The sequence below is a fragment of the Sceloporus occidentalis genome, unplaced genomic scaffold (genome assembly GCF_023333645.1).
Source record: "Sceloporus occidentalis isolate IW3139 unplaced genomic scaffold, rSceOcc1.0.p SCAF_2, whole genome shotgun sequence".
NCBI lineage: Eukaryota > Metazoa > Chordata > Lepidosauria > Squamata > Phrynosomatidae > Sceloporus > Sceloporus occidentalis.
In genome coordinates this window covers 205,512,489-205,530,414 of record NW_028316982.1, presented here as the reverse complement: position 1 = coordinate 205,530,414, position 17,926 = coordinate 205,512,489, and the positions used below count along the sequence as shown (strand labels likewise).

At 39.2% G+C, this 17,926-nt stretch overlaps 1 protein-coding gene across 5 annotated transcripts in view; it reads right to left on the bottom strand.

Moving 5' to 3' along the window:
- Window positions 1-17,926, bottom strand: part of TIAM1 (TIAM Rac1 associated GEF 1) — a 262,355-nt gene that overhangs the window by 205,498 nt on the left and 38,931 nt on the right. For all 5 annotated transcript variants that reach the window (XM_089512109.1, XM_089512114.1, XM_089512112.1 and 2 more), the window contains exon 2: window positions 313-366. The gene's annotated coding sequence lies outside the window, so the exon portion shown is untranslated. The remainder of the gene's footprint in view (window positions 1-312; window positions 367-17,926) is intronic.

Genomic DNA, 17,926 nt, shown 5'->3' with positions numbered 1-17,926 from the left:
TCCTTTCATAAAGGTTCATTTTTCCTTCCAGCATTAAAGAGAACACCATTTCTTATTTTAAATCTTTGCTGTTTACCTAGTTGATCCTTTCCAAGGTTCTCATGACTCATAAAGATGTGTGTATACTGTTGAAGTATTCACTTTATCTCAAAACATGTTTTACCCTATCTCTCAAACAAAATCACCCAGCAAAATGTATTTAAGAAACCAGACAAAGACTTATCCAGTCTTAACCAGAACTTTAACTTTAAAAGAGCCTTCTTTTATCCTGGATCTATGTAAACAAAGAATACAGGAAAGTATTATACATACAAGCCTGGGAAATAGGAAATGCCGCCATCGTCACTTCACTTCACAGCTTTAAGCCTGGAAAATAAAATTACACAAAAGCTGTCAATGCACAGCATGTGCCAGCCTGCACACCTAGTTAGTTTTGGTCACACAGTAATTAAATTGTCAAAGTAGCAAGCAGTCCAGAGGGAGAAAGATTGCATGGGCACACACATACACACATATTCTAAATGAGTTTATGATGTGAAAATTGATATTTGATTAAGATATATTTTCTTTTAGAACAAATGATAAAGTATTTAACACATGATGGCCATATACCTAGTACCCAGAATGATTTCAAAGAACCATGTAAGAAGATTTTTATATAAAATTATGTAATCATATCATTATAATTCCTGGTGTTGGTTGAATTTTCTCAGTTCTTTTCAAGGAAATTCGTGCATTGTATCTGCCTGATGCCTGAGCTACTTGAGACATTGCATTTTTCAATGTTTTATAATGTTGATGTTTTCTGCTGTTGTTATTGGGGGTGGGGGGATGCCTGTTCCTGAAGCTGGCAAGACCAAAAAGCTTCTTAATAGTTCAAGTGTTCATTACAGTTCAAAATCTTGGTAGTTCCATTTGTAACAAAAAATTTGCATTTATGTTGTGAATAAACTGAAGCATGACAATGTTATGCAAAACTAGGTGATATACATATAAGGTTTTTTATGTTCCTAAAGTAGCAAAGTGACTTGCCGAAAATAGCAAAAGTATAAAGGAATAAAATACTGCATTTTTCAATTTTTCAAAAAAAAAAAATCTGTTTTTACCTAGAAAAAGAAAATCCCTGTGGTTTCAAAATACCCTGAACGCTATGTGGGAATAATTTTTAAAAAGAAAAAAAGGCATCAAGAATGACCTTTCCCCACATTGGTGTCATCTATATATGTTGAACTACAATTTGTCTTGATGAACTTATGGCAGGGATAATGTGATATGCAGCCTAGTTCATTGGGAGGATGATGGGTTGAGGAGAGCCGCCCTAGAAATATGCTAGCATAGCATACACTCTTTACCAAAATTCTGTTTTTCAGTAAATATCTCTTCACCAATCTTGAAAAGTGATCTGAAAAAACTCAAAAAGAGGGCCTACCTACTCTTTGAACAAGTAAAATGATACAGCTTTAAGCAATGGCAGTTTAAGCAGTACCCAACTGTATTCATTCTCCAGTATAGATGCAGCCTCAGACAGTTATATAATACAAAATGTCAGATTGCTCATGATTATATGCATTTATATGGGTATCACTGGACAAGCTGTGCAAGTAGGGTATACAGACTAAAAAGAATAACAGAAATCCCTGAAAATTTATGTTCCTTGTGTAAGTAGTCTGAGTGCCTTGAATTCTAACATATAGAAAAGCCTGAAGATCAGAGAGGACTGCTTTTGTGTTAAGTTCAATGAGAGTTCATTAGCAAATTTTAGAGATCCACTGTAGGTTTGCCTAACAGCAAAGAGATTTTTATGTGCGTATGACCTAGATTAAGAGATAAGTGTCAAAAAGAAGCATGCTTGATCGACCAATTTATAGGTACATTCATGCACGGAGTTCAGATCCAGAGAGTGACAGCAGCAATTTTATAGTTACAGAAGGATCATTTATTATCTCAAGAAAGTAGACAAGTCCATGTTAGGAAACACAGAAACTAAAAACAACCCATCAGACAAATTACTCATGTCAAACGAGTGGCTAAGGTTTTCTTATTGATACTGCAGTCACTCAAGAGGAGAGGTTCCAACCCTCACTTTCTAGCAAGGGTCACTTGTTCAACTGCCACTGGAAACTATTAGGGATGGATGATTAATTGCTACAATGTGGCATTTGTTACTGGCAGCCTTTATGAACAACTTTCTTGGTCAGCAGAGCCTGAAAACTCCACTCATTCATATCAGGTTGGAAACTCTCCTTGAGGAGTAGAAGACCACCTGCCATCAATCTAAAAATAGCTTTAAAAGGGGGGGGGGGGGGCTGAAAAAACTTGCTTACAGAAAAGAGTCTGTACTGCAGACTGTGCATGTTGCTGCTATCAGATCCCCCTCACAAGTAAATAAAATCAGTATGTCATAAGCTTCAGATCAGTTCCACACTCTGTGGAACTTCCACATCTTTGCCTGATGAAGAAGCCAGTGAAACTTGGAAAGGTTGGAACATTAATTCCGTGCATTTTGGTTGACCCAATAAACATATCACTGTTTTGTGGATTTGGGATATTATTGTGCATGGACAACACGGCTACCTCTGAATATACACTCTGAATATTAACTTCATGTTCCTTTTAATTTAATAAAGGTGGCATAGGACTTTTTATGCTTTATGTGTCTGGTAGACAACTGCTATATCATTTCATTTCAGTTTAATCCCAATCAATGCTAGATTATGGTGACTGGGACTCTGCAACTAGGGTTACCATTTGTCCCCCAAAAGCGGGACAGTCCCAGTCAGTTTCATCTGTACGTCCTGGTTTCCTGTGATGCTGGGGCAGCTGAACAATCACACGAGGCTTTGGGGAGCAATGGTTTCCTCCCCAGTGGCTTCTCCTTCCCAGCCTCCCAGGTGCTGCTTCTCATCACCCTGGGATGAGAGGCAGCCATGACTGAGGGAACGGCTGCAGGGGGTGGACTTCCAGCTCCTCCCCATTGGCCAGGCCCAGGAAGAGGGGCTTTTGAACAGTCTCCACTGGGGCCTGCCACCATTCCTGCACCTTCCTTGCTGTAGGATCCTTGCCAACACAGGGAACAGGAGAGAGGTCTGGTTGGCTGTTGGGTTATCTCTTTCTGGGAGCAAAGCAGGCAGAAAGAGAAGGCATCTGGTAAAAGGTGAAACTGAGTCAAGGATGTCTTTCTGGGAGGAGGGAAGAGGAGGATTAGGTGGTAAGAAAAGGCAAAGAAGAAGAGAAAGAGGAGGAAAGGGAAAAGGAGGAGGAGAAGGGGTAAGAAAAGGCAAAGAAGAAGAAGAAGAAGAGGAGAGAAAGAAGGAAGAGGAGGGACTCGCTCTCTGTGTGTGCACGTGCGTTTACTGTAAGTTTTTTATTTTTCTTACTTGTTTTGCTTTTTTGCTGCCGGGATTGGTCAACAGCAGCAGTGCAGGCAGGCAGGCATGGCCAGGGCATGTGGATTCACTTTATCTTTGAATTCTATTATTATTGTTGTTGTTAATTGAAAGAAAGATATTGGCATCATGATCTTTCCTAGCTTAAAGTCTACTTTCTCAGATGCATTTAATCTCAGAGATGGTATAAGATCTCTATATCTTTGAATTCTATTATTATTATTATTAACTAAAGAAAGATGTTGGCAGCATGAGCTTTCCTAGGCTAAAGTCCTCTGATGCATTTAGTCTCAAAGGGGCTACAAGATCTCTCTATCTCCTGCATTTTGAGCATGACTAAGAAGCATGAACTTATATTTATGTTTTTTAATTTATTAATGTCTTTGGCTTTTAATATGGTCTTCCATTTTTCTTGCATGTCCTCCATTTTGTCTCGGTTTTGTGGAAGAGAATTATTGCAACACTACCTGCAACAGTGCCCAAAACAGGTACTACTTTGTGCCACATGGGTGACCCAGTGATGATATAGAAACAAGACAAACAAATACAAGAGACAAAGATCTTTATTTCTGGAACAATTTGCAGCCCTGCAACTTGGATAAGTCTTAACAGACTGAACTCTATGTATATGTTACTCAAGTACTCACATAATGCACAAAAATACAGGAAGTAAGAAAAACAGCACAAGATTTGGAAAGCTACTGAGGAAGAACAAGGAATAAATACCCTCCTCACCCCTTTCAGCAGTGGGCCCCTAGCTAGTGCTGGGCTTGGAGCATCTGCACCAACTGAACCATTCATAACCATATCCACAGATTCTGCATCCATGGTTTCAACTAAGCACAGTTAAAAAAATATTCACGTCCCCCCCCCAAATAAAAAACAAACTTTGATTTTGCTGTTTTATTTAAGGGATGCATTTTACTATGCACTGAATGTAATGGGACTTGAGCATACATAAATTTTGATATTCACAGGAGGTTCTGGAACCATTAACGTGTTTATAGAACATATTTTAAAACTATTGTTTGAATTATTAAATGCTCAGAGGATATGTTTTTGTGAGAGAGAAAAATACCATTTCATGTTATCTTAGTTCTTTATTTGGGAGGAGACAATAGGAAAGCATTTTAGTAATTTTAAATTATTTGACTGGGACTCAGTGTTGCAGTTGTGCTTTACAAGCTGTGGTTTATATTATATTATCATTGTATTTTCTATTTTTAACAAACTGTCTTGAGAACTTTGATTAGTGGTCAGTTTAAAGCAGTGTTGGAAAAAATCCAGGGGTTGTTTTTAAACACAAAGAAACCCAGGGTTTTTTTTATTTAAATCAGTTTGGGTTTTTTATTTTTTGCATTAATGTGTAGGACTGAATCAATACAGGATTAAATCAGAAAATTAAGCAGCAAAATGTAGTTCAGATGTACTCATTTAAAGCAAAATGTTTGGTTGAACCTATGTTAACTGAAGGATTTGTTTCTTAATGGCATTTCTTGCACATATTTAAGTGATTAAAAAGAAGTAACTGACTTTATTTTACAAAGCTTGCATTTTTACATGATAAATTTTTACAACAAGACATTTATACAACAGGATAAATAAAAACATCAACCTATATCAACAAGCTATAAATCTGTTGTATTTTAGGCTTACAACTGAAGACTTTCGACAAGAAACTATATAGTTTTAACTTATAATTACAAATAAAAAAGAAGAAGTAACTGACACTGAATACTGGTCTAACAATAAACAACTGCCAATAAATAATTAAGCCGTAAAGTATAACAATAAACTGTTACATTTTTTACATTAAAAACAGTCATTGTTGTTCCAATAAGAGGATTGGGAAATATATTTTTTTAAAAAAATGAATAATCAATTTTTAAAAAACAGGAATGGTTTTTGTTAATGTCGTTTGGTTTAAACTAGCCCTGGTGCAATAAAGAATGTACAGTATATATTTCTAAGGTGCTTCAGAACTTGGAGTAGTATAAAAACTCTCTCTCCTGCTAAGGGATGACACAAATTCAATGTCACTTTTGCAACTGTTCAACTTTGGCAACTATTACACTTAGCTGGCAACCAAACTTGGGGGAGGAGGTGTGTGCAGACTGCTACTTTTAAATATAAGGAACTCTGCTCCAAGATGTACAATGTACAATGGTGACTGATATTAAAGCTTCAGGACTAATAGATGAATATGGGAGATGATGCTCTGGAACATGATCAAAGGAGACTGCCCAGGAAGCTTCCTCTTCCCTGTCAAATACACCTGGTACCAGACTATCTGGACTCATCAATAATATCAGATCTTGTCAGAAGAGTCTTCCCTACCTTTCCCTTTCTTACATCAACGCCATGCAACTTCCAGTCTTGCTGAAACTTGTATACCATTCTCATACTTTTATTTTCTTGCTCAAGAAAATGAATGGACACACTGCCTTTCAAGAACAAATATGCCTTTGGCCAAAAAAGAGAGAACTTTTCTCCTACGTGAAATATGAGACATTTCCCCAGCAAATATGGGTTGCATTTTCCCAGCAATGCATCCCAGTCTCCCCAAAACCAAAGCAACTTCCTTTGACAAACTGAGGTGCACATTAGGGAAAAGGGGGAAAACAAACTTCTTGTACCTCCTCCTCCATGCATATGTGTATGTGAATTGCACTCACTGAGATGTACTGTACTCAACTATAAGCTGACCTGATGTATAAATCGAGGGCAGGTTTTGGGAGGCAAAATTATGGATTGTGATATGACCCTTGGATAAGTCGAGGGTAAAACTTAGGGACCTGTAACAAAGGATCTAAATGATGAAGCAAAGGAAAACAATGCCAAAAAAATTCTGGCAGGCATACAGTTTTGGCTCACACTAAAGGCTAGATAGAAGAGAGAGCAGAGGGAGTCCAGTACTTCCAGGGCAGATTGCACTCTTAACCTTCACCAGGGGATGGTCCCCTTTTTAATAAGAATTAAAGGATAGTATTTACATTGACCCATGCATAGGTCAACTTAGGTTTTGGGGCCAATTTTCTGACTAAAATTTCTAGACTTATACATGAATATATCTAGCATGTAATTTTCTTTATACACCATTAAATACATGAGTACTGTTATTTCCAACTGGCAATAGCAAAAAACGTTGTTCTGAACCCCAAAATCAGAAAATGAACATAAATTATACCGGGGGGGGGGGAGCTGTTATCTCTCTGCGAAAAGCCTGGCATTAGAGGTATTCCTGGCACAATTTTCTGGATTGATAAAACAATAGTATCTGTTGAGGAAAATGCCTCTCCACAGAGCATGTCACTTGAATACTACAGTGATCCTTGCAAGCAAAGTCCCCACAACATGACATGATGTACCATCTTTCCTCTTTTACTTGCCAAACAATGCTGGAATTGACACATCAATGGGACTGAATAAATTTACCTCAACTAAATCAATGGGATTTATATAAGTGATGACTTGCCATTCAGCACTTGTTCAGCTGGTATGCCCTTGTCTTTGGACTAGCAGGTAGATTTTGGTCTAAACCTACTTTTACTGCCTGCGTGGGACTGGCAAAACAGATAAATTGCCACACAGCTGGCAGCCTACAAATCTAGTTGTTAAGCTCTGTTCAGCCTGGTGGGCTGTACTTGTCCTGCTAGGGGTGGTGGAGGGGGCAAGGTATGATAGAGAATTCATTTTCACCCAGCTTATTTGATCTGGGAAACTTTCACGACTTACTAGTGGAAAATGGACAGGCAAGGCCATGTATTTTACTAGTATCTGTCCTGCTGGTATTTCAAGTTATCCAATGTTCTTTGTTAGACAGGTGAGAGGGGATTGTCTGTTATTCAAAGGGGCAGTAAATAAACAAAATCTGTATGAATCATTGTGGCCTTCATTTCTCCAATTTAAGCACAAAGAAATCTTGTTATTTTCTTTCCTGTGGATGTACAATATACTACAGCCTTGATCCCTGCTATTCTCTTACTCAAACTAGAACAAAAATATCCTATTCTAATACTAAGTAGTGTGCTAACAGCAAGTCAGGTGTTTAGAATTATTCTAATTATGCCTCATAATTAAAAAGTACATGACTGAATTGTCAGCTTTGTCAGTATGTATTTTCATTCTGCTCATGATGTTTGTTGTGAAAAATTCCTGAGTACCTATGTTGCTGACGGAGGCAACCTTACAAGGTAGGATCCAGAAATTTGTTTCTTTATATAAGCTCCTGCATCTGTGACTCAGTTATGGGGGAGTGCTTACCATGGAAACTGCAAAGAAAAGATGCAAAAACCATGACAAAATGCACACTGTGCAAAAGGGGGGGGGGGATGGGGAACTCTCAAGAGAAAAGTGCAAACGCCTCCATTGCTTGTAACAGCATATACAACCCCCTCTCAAAAAAAGTGAACAGAAAGTCTTGTGATATGGATCTATATCATTTGGTTTTCCCACACTACTGATTTCAAAGCACAATGTGGATCACTGTTTCTGCATCTGCCCAAAAAACTTGTGCCATCCAATCTCCCCCATGCTACCTCCTTTGACAATCTGAGGTCCCAAAGAGGAGACAGGGAGCCCAGAGATGAGCTTGCTGGAACACTTCAATGTACCATCCACCCCACGATATTTTGCAAGTACTGTAATTACTTAGGAGCAAGTGCCCCCATCAATGAAGACTGGCAGCATCATTCTCTCTTCCATATGCTGCAAGTTGGACAACATGTATTGTATCAGTTAGGAACCTGAAATCAAACATTGCTCCCTGTGTCTTTGTGTAGGACAACACTCATGCCTCTTCTTTCTCCCATATGTCTACTTTGAACAGAAAACAGGAATAGAAGGGACAAGCTCCTCTACCTTGCAGTGGCCCGATGATACATCAGCTGCTGGATATGTACTGTTGCTTAAAAGTGTACATATACCCGCAAGAATATATATAAATATACAGCAGCATTCTGTTAGGTAATGCACAGATATTTCCCTCTAGAAAAGTGATTCCCAAACTTTGGTCTTCCAGATTTTTGACTTCAACTCCCAGAAGCCTCAGCCAGCTTGAGCAACAGTCAAGAATCTGGGAGCTGAAAACCAAAACATATGGAGGACCAAGGTTTGAGAACCACTGCCCTAGAAATATGATTAAGTACTATCTTCCAGCTCTTTAAAGATAATGGAAATAGAAGGCAAAAAATACTACAGGAAAATATACTGTGCACAGGACATCAGATCACATAAGGCTTAAGGACAAGACGAAATCCATGAATTCATTGTAAATAACCTTCAAAAAGATCTAGTACTACTACGAACCACAAAGGTGAGGAGGATAAAGCAATGTAAAATTAACCAGCAGAGATAATCACAGCTGTTAGTGTGACAAAAAAGGGTGTTCAGCATTGGCAAGGTATAAAAGTCAAACATACAGGTCGGCACACATTGAGATTTACTTTACATTGTGCACCACAGATACTAGCAAGTGGGTTTGCATTTATTAGATAACCCGGTGAAGAAAATGACAGCTGTTTCTGATAATAATGAATTTGTGCTATGTTTACATTTTCCCTTGTCCTTCTTGGGCATCCATCACATGGTACAGAGCTGGCTTCTCTACATTTTTATTGCATATCAGATTTAAAGAGATTACTACATATTGCAAGGACAGAATCTTATGTTGTTCCCATCTCTTGCTAAGAAGTGAACATGCCATCAATCCTGTGTATATCATACTGTCAAACAGCATGTTTTTTTAAACAGAAAGCTGAAAGAAATTCAACACTCTATTCTCATTCCCTCTTCTCAGCTAAAGCTGACAAGATACCTAAGACACTTCTATAAAAGAGGCTGGATGTAGAACTAACCGTTCCACAAAAAAAAAAAAAAAAAAAAAAACTTACCCTTATTTTCAAGCACAATACTTAAGCACCTGAAATAGGAATCTTGAATGTACAAACAATTATTAATTTTATACAAAGCACATTTGGAATCTATTTTCTAGATCCATTATAGTGATGCACTCATATTCACATTTAACTGAATGGCAAGGGTCGGGCTGGGCTGAGTAATTGTTATATATAATCAGCACTGAATTCTGAAGAAATCTAACGCTTGAAATCTTACAAATACATAGCTGCCAGATTTTAGTTGACATATCTTCACAGGTTATGAGATAATATTATCCTGTAATGAAAGAAGCTTTGCAAACAAACTCTTCTTTCCTTCCAAACATGTACCCATTGACTTAATATTTGTATCTGTATGTCAAGGATCTGCATAGAGGGTTGCCAGACCCCAAGGCCTGAGTCTCAACTTTTCACAGGTCATTTCCAGGCAGGAGACAAGGGTACAAATTCTTCACAGGAGAGGTGTCAGCTTCAGGCAAGAGGAAAGAGCTGTGTGCAAAATTCCAGGTCAGCTGGTAAAGCAGCAGCTTGCTATAACTTCCAAAGCTTAATTCATTTGTTGCTGCAACTTGCAAAGACCCTCTAATGCAGGCTATGTATTTACTTCATCCTTCCTTCCCAGTTGTTATGGTGCTGCCTCCACTCTGCTTTACATTCACCTTCTGACTAGAAGCAAGTGGGCTATTTTAAATGTTCCTCATCCCATCTTCCAAAGTAGATGAGATCTCATTTCACCTTTATCTAAAATTCTTCTCAAAGGAAATACATTCTGCCCATATGTGTGTGTTTGAATGATAAACTTAATGCAAAATACTTAATGGCACCACCAGGGGATGTCCCTCGGTCTCAGGTTGTGGCCCAGAAATTGTAGGGCATGGATGATCCTGATCTGACAACCCTAGTCTGCAAAGTCTGGAATGAAGACACCCACAAGTATCTTTCAGTGCTTCTTTGTGGTTCCAAAGTAAGGGGGGAAATACATTTTAAAAAACTCCTGAAAATTAGCATTACAGTTTGCTGCTGAAATTCAGTGGTGAGCCACTGAATGTACTAACAGTGCTATTGATTAATATAATCACTAATTTTAATTCAAACTAGATGCCTTTTATTTGCAGGGAAACATCCATTTTGCATCACAGTACTGTATAATTGGATAATATAGGCCTAAATCCTATTTTAGTCCTGACTAGAGGAGACCTACAGAATTCATTAGATTTATCTATGTGTTGATTCACCATTCAGCAATTGGTTGGATGGATCTACACTAGTTGTGACTAACCAACAGGATGCCAGCCACAATCATTTACCATAATTCAAATAAGCAGCCATTTATTTTCAGCAGAATCCATGATTTTGCAAATATTTCAAAGGCCCAGCAACCAGCTGTTGCTGGTCTTGTAGATCTCATCACTGCTGTTGATATCATTCGATTTGTGGTACAATATCTCAAAATTCATTTTTCAAGTTAATTTAAAATTAAAATCTTTTGATAATGAATTAAAATTCCTTTATAGTGAATTTAATTGTAATGATTTACTTTTAATCCTAAATTAATTTTATTTAATAAAATAGTATTAATATAGGAATATAGAACAATACTTTCCATTAACAATGGATTAATTCTGAGTTGGCTAATTCTTTCCTTTTTAATATTAACATTACAATAAAACATAATTGTTATGTTTATAATAAGCTAAACATGTTTACCCATTTTGCACATTTTACTATTGTCAGTTTTATCGACCACCACCACTCAGCTTCTACAATACTCTGCCTCAGGACACACTAGTGTTGCCAGACTGAAAACTAGAGAGGGCTCCTACCTTTAATGATTGTGGGGGTGGCAGAATTTCAAAGTGATGCTTATCCCACAACTAGGAAACAAGCAACACCTGCTGAAATTTCCTCTTCAATGCAACCATTACAGATACTGGAATCACCTCCTGTTTTTACTCTGGCAACCCTAGACCACACCAGACTTGAGTATGCAGTGTTGTGATAATGGGGCTTCTCCCATTATCTGGTTGGACAGCTGTGGGAATAATCGTTTTTCTAGGTAACAAAGGGTTAATGATGTGATAATGTTAAGTTACATTTTAATAGGGGTCAGTTCTGATGAGAGAGCAATTGCCCAATGAGAAGGGCAGTTGGGCAGAAACACAAACTTTTACAATCCTTCTCAGAACAGGTTATAAAAGCCAGAGAAAGTATCACAAGAGACTCTATCAAAGAAGGGAAACAGAATAGGATAATGTATTAGCTAATCACAACAGGGACTTTTGATTATTTTACTGACTTGACTGAAGATGATATAGATCACCAATTCCCAAAGTGGGCTTCAGTCAATGTATTAACATTCAAGAAATACAAGGAGAACCGGAAGCCTTTTGGATCATGGTGGGGATGAAAGTGGCATGACATTTCTCTTTTCAGGGTCCCTTAAAACCATCACACAGCTTCGTTGATCATTTCATGTGATGGTGTCTCCTGCTCTTCACCTGCCTGCACAAGCATACTCCTGCAGTACCAATTTGGGACAGACTGGCTCATGAGGTTAGAGTATGTGATGGTGAGTGAGAAGATGTGACAAAAAAGAGCTTTCACATTTGAGATCTTTCTTAAGCTTTGTGAGCTTCCTATTGAGTTACTAGGAAAAAGAGGTGGGTCAAATCAGAAGGCACTGGCAGCTCAGTTTAATTAGATTGTTTCAAGGAATCTCATCCAGTTCAGGCAGAAGCAGGAAGGGGACCCAAGAGCCTTTCAAGTGTGCATCTCTTGAGCAACCAGAGATCAGAAAAATGCCTGCCAGCCCAAGAGAAGCTCCCCACACCAGCTGTATATTAATCTGGGGTGGGGAACCAATGTGTTTTGCATGGCTAGTGCTCTCTTTTCCTTTTTGTGCTTCTGGATTGAGACATCAGATTCTCTATAGGCTTTTGTCTCAAAAACAGAAGCCCTGCCACATCACACCTTTTAACTAACTTTTCCTTTGGCATTGCTCTTTAATTTTTCAGCTAAACAGCTATTCTATATCCAAATATTTATTCACATGAATGGATCTTTGTATAGGGCTTGGATGGGGGAGGAAGAGAGGAGTAATTTATGACCTGTGAGTGAGCAGTTCAATCTAATGGTACCAGACTTGTATTTCTCTCTGCAAGTGTGCATGCCTTCCCATTCATGTTTCTCTTCAAGTGCCACATACTAAAAAGATACATAAAATACAGCCCCTAAATTTGGCTTTCTGAATTAGGCTTATTCACTTTTTTAATAAAATTCCTATGAGTTGTTCCATAATAAATCCTGTCAGCTAAGCACAAGGACGACCAAGCCTATGGAAACAAATATCATTCCCAAAACAGCTTTCATATGCAGTATCAAGTTATGTTCTGCATAGCAGTACTGGCCACACGATCACCAGAGTCGTCTTCGGAAAACGGTGGCTCTTCAGCTTGGTAATGGAGATGAGCACCATCCCCTACAGTCAGTTGTGACTAGACATTCATGTCAAGGGAAAACCTTTACCTTACCTTTATCAAGTTACATACAGTCAGCCCTTCATATCCACCGATCCTTTATCTATGGATTCAAGCATCCAAGAGCTGAAAATAATTTTTAAAAGTATAAATTCCAAATCATATATGTTGATTTCACCCTTTTATATAAAGGACACCATTTTGCTATGCCACTGTATTTAATGGGATTTGAACAAACACGGATTTTGGTATCCACAGGGGCCCCAGAGGATACAAAGAGCCCACTGTATTGCTATAGGAAAGGACATCCCTCTATTCCACATACCCTTAAATCAGCATACTGATAAGTCAAGACACATTTATTTACAGTGGCCTTCAAGTCAGCCAACATGATTGTCAAATACTCCAGTTGTCAAGAAGGCATTGCTGAAAACTGTCTTGCAATTATAAACCTGAATTGTACACAGCACTAATTATTTCTGTAGCACCTTCAGGACTGCCAAATGCAGCATGGGATAAAGCTTTTGTGGTCCAGAGCCCCCTTCATCAGATGTCGCTCATAGTTAATCAGTGACCCATTCACCAACGCTCTTAAACTGGAACAGGTTGCTAGGCAACCAGTTTTTAATTCCAGGCACCTTTAAAAGCTAACATTTTCAATGAGCAAAAGTCAAGAAACTATGTAGTGGCTTTTTAATGCACACAGTATTTAAGATAATCAGTAAGAATATGGTGAAGATGTAACCATCCTCAAATCCCATTTGAAAACATTAACACCATAATCTTACAGTGCTCACTCAGACAATGATGTTTTCTTTCTGTGTTCCTTCCTACTTATGACATATTTCCTACTTATGACATATTATGGGGTTTTCTTGGCAAGATTTGTTCAGAGGAGGTTTGTCATTGCCTTCCCCAAGGCTGAGAGCATGTGATTTGCCCAAGATCATACAGTGGGTTCCATGGCAGAGTAGGGAATTGAACCCTGGCTCCAGAGTTGTAGTCCAACACTCAAAACCACTATGCCACAATAATTAGTGAAGGTAAATGTACAATCACAGCATGAAGGCTACTTTGCTGTTTCTTCTAAATTAAAGGTATTTCCAGCATGCAAAATTGTATCATTTCTTTCTTAAAATATTCCATTTATTTTAAGAGCTTCTGACATCAGTATCTGACAATCCTGACATCACCCAGATAACATGCCAGATGAATCCCTCTTTAATCAAGTAGTCGTGCTGAAAGCGCATGATGGCACCACAATTCTTAATCAATGAACTTTAGTGATTTAGCTGTCTTCATAAGCTTCGTGCTGTTAGCCCTTTCACACTACACAATTGTAGCATTGTGTAATGGCTCCACTAAGGAGGGCAGGGAGTGCAAATCACACCAGGTCACACCCCAGAAAGGGGTGTCGTCCAGTAGGGTAGTATACCTGGCGCAAATGCTGGGCAAGTAAGAAAGGGTGTTGCATCCCTTTCTTGCTTGTCCAGCACCCATGGCAATCCCTTCTGTTTGGGCTTCAACATAGTTGCAGCCACTCCAGAGCCCAAACTGTGGCTGCTGGAGGGGCAGTCCCTTCCATTTGGGGTTTGGCATGGCTGCAATGCTGAAGAGACTTCCAGGGTCCAAAGCAGCCTGCCCCACTGGATCCACGCACACACACCAGGTGACACCAACCCCCAGTATGCCACTGGCATTGTGGTTCTACTTTAATTGCCATGGCTATATCCTATGGAATCCTGGGGTTTGTAGTTTGGTCACAGGCACTAGAGCTCTCTGGCTCTAAGCACCCCTCCTGGAACTTCAAATCCCAGCACTCCACAGTATGGAACCAAAGCAGCTGAAGTGCATAATGTGAAAAGACTATGTCCATTCAGTTTGTGGAGACCTGGAAAATCTCACAGAAATTTGGAGGGGGTTACCCAACTCCAACGCACGTAAAAGGCACAGCACTGGATCAGTGAGTCAATTCTTGGCAGCTTATCATCCAGCACTTCCCAGCTACAATAGTACAGACTGACTCTTCTTCATGTCATCCAAAGCTTTTGAACAATTAATATTAATGTACCAAATCAACCCCCACATCTACAGCCTTTAAAACAACTAGGACAGATTGACCAAGTCATTATCCCACTCACAACCATGCATTTCTCTTTTTCTTTCTTATGCACATATGAACACTAATTTTAAACAAAATTGATATTTTCAATGTATCTGGTATTGATACTTGTCTTCCTCCACACCATTTGCAGCCACTCCAGAGCCCAAACTGGGCTCCCTAGCTCAGAAAGGAGCTATAATCTATTTTCCTACCATGTGCCATGGAAGCCCTCACATTACTGATGGATCTGTACTGTTATCATTCCCACACCACACATTTAAGTAAGAAGGGCTCCTGAGCAAAACCATAGAAAAAACAGACTATCTTGCATGCTCTTGCTGCTGTGATCAAGAAAGCTGCTGTTTCACTGGCCAAGACAAAATATTTTTGTCATTATGCCACCTGGCAAGCCCTACCAACCCCCTCGGCTGACAGAAGGGGAGTGTGTGGGCTTGGATGTCACTGTTTCCTTAGTATGTTTGGATAGTGGCTCCCAACATGCATACTCCCTTACTGGTTAGTCTTGCTTTGGAACAGGAAAGAATAGGAATTATCAGTGAATTCAGGTTGGTCTTGCATAGCCAGACACTCCACTAACAACCAATCCACCCTAGAGTTTGGAAAAGTTATCTCCTTGGACTAAACAAGGTGGTAGGGAATCACTATACAACTGCTAGGTGATCCCTGCCTGCCCAAAATGACACATTTCAAGATAGACTGAATGTGGAATAGAATTGTTGAAGCATTGCAGGAATGTTCAGCTAGCAGATTCAGGTTACCTCGCTAGACCAGGCAGGGATGAACAACCTCTGTGTTATGAAGTGGTATAGAGTCAAATGATCTCCTTTTCTTAAAAAGAGGGGGGGGGGGAGTTGCTGCCATTTAGCTATAATAGTCTCCCAAAAAGGGTTACATGCACTCAGACATACTATTATGGACATCCACACATTAAATGTTTCTTGGTCCTTTCTCCCCTCAAACCTGGCCTTCCTCCAAGTTCCTTATAGCAGCACACACAGTCTTTGTTCCCAACACATACTGTATGTAGAGTACTTTATCCTCACAATTATTTTCTGAGGTAATCTAGGTTGAGTAGGGGCTCAAGCTTCATCTTTCTAGTCTCCACCTTCTGCTCCATAATGGCTCCCCATGTACGCATTAACACCGGCCTTCCACAATCTGCCATTCTCCAAATGTGTGGGACTGCAAACCCCCATTCCCTCCAGACAGCATGGTCAATGGGACTGTAGTGAAGGGAGCTGTGATCTGACACATTTTACCATACATGCACTGAAATTGTTCTAAGGTTGGAAGCAGCCCTGGTCCATCAATTGGTGATCCTTCAATCTGGTTTGTAAAGCTAAAATAATGGAAGCAAACCAGACCTACATAAGCAGGGACACTGCATCCAAAATACTCTTCTGTGACCAGTGTATTTCTTGAAAGCTAAGCATTTGTGTTGAATATAGGTAACACACATATTTAGCTGAGTTCCAAATAAAGTGAAGTCTATGTTACTATTTCACACGCACATGTTCTCTGCTGGTTTCTTGTATGACTACCACCAATGATTAACATTTCTATTTTATATAGGGGGGGAGAGAGAGAGAGAGAGAGAGAGAGAGAGAGGTATGTGTATGTGTAGGTATGCACAAACACAGGAAAAGGCATGCTGACACATAAACACTTCCACCTTAAGGCAAAAAAAAATGAAAAACATAACTATCATCTTTACAAAACACAGTTGGCCAACAAAAAGAACCTAGCTTCTTTTAAACATCGGGAGCCTGTCAGATGCAATTGCCAGCATTCGCACACACCTTTCTAGTTCCATCAGAATGCAGCACATGCAAAGGGAAGCAGACGGCCTCCTAGTAAGCATAAGACACAATTCACTGAAGGTGCCAAGAACAGAAATGGAGGCAGGAAAAGCCAGCCACAGCTCAACATCAAGACTGAATTCATTCTTGTATTTGCACTACTTCTGCACTGTGGATACTGTCAGAGAATTTCAACTAAAGTAACAAAGCATACAAAATACTCAAGGAGTTATGCTTGTTCTCTTCATTATGGAGGGATTTTTTTAAAAATTGAAAGCAAACTTTCAGCACTTATTTTCATCACCATCTTTCAGCATGGTAGCTGTTATGTGAGTGGTCACCATGACAAGTGGAGTTGGCCATGGGAGCACTGGCTGCACTACTGAAAGCAGGACATGCAGTGGTCTTTAGAATGATTGGTTCTGCCAGACTACATGGACAGGCTAAAATTCAATGAGGCCATAGTTCTGAGAGTGCCACTTCCAAGCTCAGAAAAATTTATTTTGTATTACAACTCTCAAAATACCTCTGTCAGAATGGCCACTGTCTATCCTGGATGGAGAGCCTGAAGGTCACAGTCCAAAAAAGTAATTTTTTCAAGCCCTGACTATCACTCACTTTTCACACAACCATCACCGTCTTCAGTTTGTAATAAACACACAGATTCTTTATCTCTACATAATGAAGTCTGTCTTACTATTTCACACACATATACCCTTTGCTGGTTTCTTGTATGACTACCACCAATAATTAACATTTATATTTTTATATAGGTATCTACATATATAGGTATACAGGTGCACCTAGCCATGGCCAAATCAGCCAAACTCTTCAACAGTAAGTTCCTTATGGCTTAAACCCAGGAAGCTGTCAATCCAATCCAATTACACAGCTGCATGTTCTCAAGGTTAGTTTGAAACAAGTGTATATTTAGCTACTATATATGTATATTATAGCCAGCCAATCTCCCAGGTAAATGGGGAAGGGGGAATTCCATAAGATCTTACAATTCACTGAAATGTTCAACTACACCAAATCCATTAAATAGAGTGGAATGCTTGCCAAGAGTGCTCGAGTTTTTGTGCTGCTGCTATTTATGGGTCAATTTAGTTAGCTTTTCCAACTCATCCTGCTTAAAGCAAAAGGCCTCAAAGTATAACAATTTAGTGTTAACATTTATTTTTTAAAAACAGACAAAAATGCAATGTAATCCTCAGTTGGGAGAGGAGTTAAATGGAAGAGT